Consider the following 4,465-nt stretch of genomic DNA (forward strand, 5'->3'; position numbering starts at 1 on the left):
TACGGTCAGCTCTAGTCACATCGGTGCACATCAGGTCTCCAGAACTTACTCATCGGTGTCCAGGAAACTTTGTTCCCCGTGACCAGCACCTCCCCGTTATCCCCTTCCCAGCCTCTGGGGACTACATTCTCCTCCATTCGCCGAGTCTGTTTTAGATTCCACACTCAGTGAGCTCCTGCTGCGTTTGCCTGTCTGTGTCTGGCTTACTTTACTCGGCATAATGTTCTCCAGCTTCACCCATGTTGTCTCAAAAGGAGGGATTCCCTTTTTTTAAAGGCTGAGTGAGACTCCATTGTGTGTGTGTGTGTGTGTGTGTGTGTGTGTGTCTGGCATTTTCTTTGTGCTTTTATCTATCGACACACATCCAGGTTGTGGCCGCATCCTGCTACTGGGAACAGCGCTGCAGAACACAGGAGTGCAGATACGTCTCTGAGGTCCTGGCTTCTTCTTTGGCTACATACCCTGGAGGGAATTGCTGGGTCATGTGGTAGGTGGTTCTACGTTTAGTTTTTTGGGGAAACTCCATACTGTTTTCCACGGAGGCTGCACCGACTGCCTTGCCAACCACCATGCACAAGGTTCTCTTCCCTCCGCATTTTGGCAGCACCTGTCTTTTTCGTGGGAGTCGAGTGTCTGTAACACGTGCAATGACATCTCACTGGCTCTGGCGTGGTGCTCCCCTGAGGGACTGGGTGGATGCTGAGCCGCCTTTCCATGTCTTGTTGGCCATTTGGACATTGTCTTTTTGAGAGATAACCTGTTCAGGTCCTGTGCCCATTTAAAAACCGGGTTGTGTTACTTTGGGTTGAGTTGTGTGAGCTCCTTGTATATTTGAGAAGTAGCTCCTTATCAGATGTGTGGTTTGCACACATCTTCTCCCGTTGCACCATTGCCTTTCCTGTGACTTGTTTCCTTGTTGTGTGGGTTTTGTTTACCGGAACTCCCCCTGGTCTGGTTCCTGTCTTTGCTGCCTGTGCTTTTGGTGTCGTATCCAAAGAACCCTTGTCCACACCCATGTCACGACGCGCCCCCTGTGTCTTCCTCTTGTTCTTTCATCGTTTCCGGCCCTGTGTCTCTGCTGCGATTTTGAGATGAATTTCACTTATAGTTTGAGCTGAGGGTCCAGCTTCACCTCCTGCCTGCTGTCATCTGGCTCTTCCAGCACCTTATTGAAGGGATTTTCCCCATTTGGTGTTCTTGGCCACCCCAGTGGAAGAGCAGTTCACTGAAGCTCTTTTAAGACAATTACTGTTATCTACCTCTTCCAGCAGGAGAAGGCCACGGCACCCCACTCCAGTACTCTTGCCTGGAGAATCCCATGGACGGAGGAGCCTGGTAGGCTGCAGTCCATGGGGTCGCATAGAGTCAGACACGACTGAGCGACTTCACTTTCACATTTCACTTTCATGCATTGAAGAAGGAAATGGCAACCCCTTCCAGTGTTCTTGCCTGGAGAATCCCAGCGACGGGGAGCCTGGCAGGCTGCCGTCTATGGGGTTGCACAGAATCGGACACAACTGAAGCAACTTAGCAGCCAGATGGTCACGGGGCTCCCCCAGGAGATCACAGAGCCCGGCTCAGCCCAGATGGTGGGCTTGGGGAGGGTCCCTGGAAGGAAATCAAAGGGGGGCTCACCAGGCGTCCCCCCAGGTCCCGGCTCTCAGCCCAGATCTCCCAGACTCCCCTCCGTGACCCCCGAGGTGCCCTCCCCATGCCCACGGCCTGGGGTGACCTGTCCCACGAGAGGAGGGAGCTGGGCCCTGGGAGAGACTCACCGGCCTGCACCTGGGTCCTCAGGCCCACACTCAGCCCTGGAAGAGAGCGCCCTGTGAGAGGTGTGCCCTCAGCTCTGAGCAGCGCCTCTCCACCCCGGGAGTCTCCTGGGCCCTGGGGTCCCCTGAATGAGCAGGCTGGCTGGGGGGTCCCTCCAGACCAGGGCTCCCCCTGCCCCTCCCATCTCACCAAGGCAGAGCAGGGCGGGGAGCGCGGGGGCCATGGCGTCTCTTCCCTGCGGTCCAGGCTGTGAGGATGGAGGAGACCTGGGTGTCCTCCGGACAGGCGGACCACAGGGTGTGTCCTCTCTGGGGCTGGGGCTTCCTGTCACGCGGCTGTCACATCAGTGTCCCCACAGGAAGGGGAACAGCCTCTTCTTGAAAGCCAGGCGTTGTTCCTGTGACAGTCCCAGTGTGTTCCTGAGACACCGTTTGAGGTGTGGGCAAGCAGGGCATGTCCTTCCCTCTGAGAGCCTCCCCTCGGGGTCTGCTTCCTCCTCTGCCTGCACGTGAGAGGACCCACGGTCCTCTCCGTGGACGGGGTCAGCAGGCGCTGGAGATGCTTTGGGGAGGATGCTGTCTCTTGCTGCCCACAGGGCTCAGATACCCAGAGACACACTTTTTTTTAAATTGGAGGATCATTACTTTACAATATGGTGCTGGTTCTGCCACACATCAGCATGGATCGGCCGTGTGTGTCACATCCCTCCCTCTAGAACCTCCCTCCCCTCTGGGTTGTACAGAGCCCTGTGTGAGCTCACTGAGTCACAGGGCACATTCCCGCGTGGTCTGTTTTACACGTGCTGGTGTGCGCATTTCCATGCTACTCTCTCCATTCGTCCCACCCTCTCCTTCCCCTCTGTGTCCATAAGTCTGCTCTTTATGAGGGGCAAGTGATCAGAGTGTCCCTGGGCTCAGTGGAGTCCATGTGGCTGAGAGCCCAGAGGAGGCTTCAGGGAATAAGGAAGAAAATTGACTCCTCCACTGCCCTGGAGTGTGGGTTTCCCCCATCGCAGCCCCTTCGGGGCGTCTCTCTGTATCGCATCACCGTCCAGCCCGCCTTCCTTGGAACAAGCCCCTGGGTGCTTCCTGCCTCCTCAGGGCCCCGGGGTCCTTGGGCACAGTGTCCTCCAGTCTTGTCCTCACCTGCAAGCTTTAGGAGGTATTGATTGGGGTCAGAGCTCTCACTCTGTTGGAAAACAGATGATCCTGTAAATGTGTGCCTGCTGCTCATGTACCTGGGGCGGTGGTGCCCTTTCTCTGCGCCTGAGGTTCCTCCTCTCCCTGTTGTCCCGACCCCAGCCCTCAGAGGGGCTGCGGGCTCTTGCTGCCGTCATCATGGTCAATTTCCAGACGAGGTCACAGCAGAAGAGGGGGGATGTGAAGGGCTGCGGGCTGAGACTGCACCGAAGGGGTTGAGTGTGGTGCCCACCAGAGCCTCCTCTGCTCCTAACCCTGAGACGTACTCTGGAGAGTGTTTCTGAAACATGTAGCCACAGACAAGGGCAGAAAGAAAGTTCCCCAAATGGAGGGGAACCACAGCAAAGCAGGGGAGGCAGGCGGTGTGGCCCTGGCTTGGGGATCATCTGGAGGTCAGAGGAAGGTTCCACCCATGTGGACACACAGAGGGAACCATGGTCACAGAAAAATAAAGGGAGGCAAGCATGTAAGGTGGTCACTGAAAAGAGGTGAAAATTTTCAACGTGAACAGTCCAGTAGATTGAACACGTTAAAAAGTCATGCAGCCAAGAAGACAGCTGAGCAGCCCGGTATGAAGTCGGAGCATAGCATTGAGGAAATGGTCCAGAGTGCAGCATAGAGAGCAGACAGGGAGATTCAGGAGAGGCGGGCCTGTGCTGAGGGCCAGTGTGGTATCTGTCGTAAGTGTCAGACGGGAAGACGCTCACGACAGACGGCAAAGGGCTGAGGAAGCAAATAACGGAGCCTCCTTACTGAGGAGAACCGACCTGGGAAGGGCTGAGACTCATGCTGTGCACTGACACCCGAGGGCCACCTTCGCTGGGCCCCTGACTGAGACTCGGCGCTCCTTACTTAGGGGCCCCGGGCGGGATCAGCCGCCAGGGATCCAGACACGGCCACTTGAGCTAAAGACCCCACACCTGCAACGAGAGCCTGTGTGCCTCAGTGACGTCAACAATAGGTTAATTAACTACATGGTAAAAAAAGTAACATCCATATTTTTACCTTTTATAAGTAAACTGAGAAACTGAAGGTTAAATTTGACAAGTATTTCGCGCTGAATTTTAAAATTTGAAACAGTTAATTCTCTTTTAAGTAAATTTCAACTAAAAAAAAAAAATCAAGGCGGACTGGACTGAGGTCCTAAAAATGTTCCTGAAACTACTTCCTGTAGAAAATGCATATATCAAGAGAATGAGCAGCCCACTGGAGCAGACTGCCCCTACCAAAGGGCGCCATGGGATACTGGGCCATGCCGTCAGGAATTAAACCAGGAAGAGGGAAGATTCCCCTGAGTCGGGGCACTTGCAAGGGGCAGAAGTGAGAGCTTCATGCAGAGACAGCCCCAGCTTCCAGGAGGTTCGGCACGCCTCCTGCTGTGCGCCGTGCCTCAGCCTCAACCCGCCAGGTCTTGAGAGAGAGGTGGGCTCTGGGGGCAAGGGGGCCCTTACCTTGACAAGCGTTTTTCTCTCCTGCTACTTGAGTCACAACGC

General features: G+C 55.2%; 1 long non-coding RNA gene across 1 annotated transcript; it reads right to left on the reverse strand.

The window, feature by feature from the left end:
• Positions 1–1,487: 1,487 nt before the first annotated feature.
• On the reverse strand, positions 1,488–2,030 carry LOC132344750 (uncharacterized). The gene is made up of 3 exons (XR_009493702.1): positions 1,963–2,030; positions 1,776–1,811; positions 1,488–1,608 (listed from the first exon to the last, which is right to left on the reverse strand). It is a non-coding gene; the product is annotated as an uncharacterized lncRNA (long non-coding RNA).
• Positions 2,031–4,465: the final 2,435 nt, after the last annotated feature.

This window comes from Bos taurus, unplaced genomic scaffold (genome assembly GCF_002263795.3).
Source record: "Bos taurus isolate L1 Dominette 01449 registration number 42190680 breed Hereford unplaced genomic scaffold, ARS-UCD2.0 Leftover_ScbfJmS_1578, whole genome shotgun sequence".
NCBI classification, from domain to species: Eukaryota; Metazoa; Chordata; class Mammalia; order Artiodactyla; family Bovidae; genus Bos; species Bos taurus.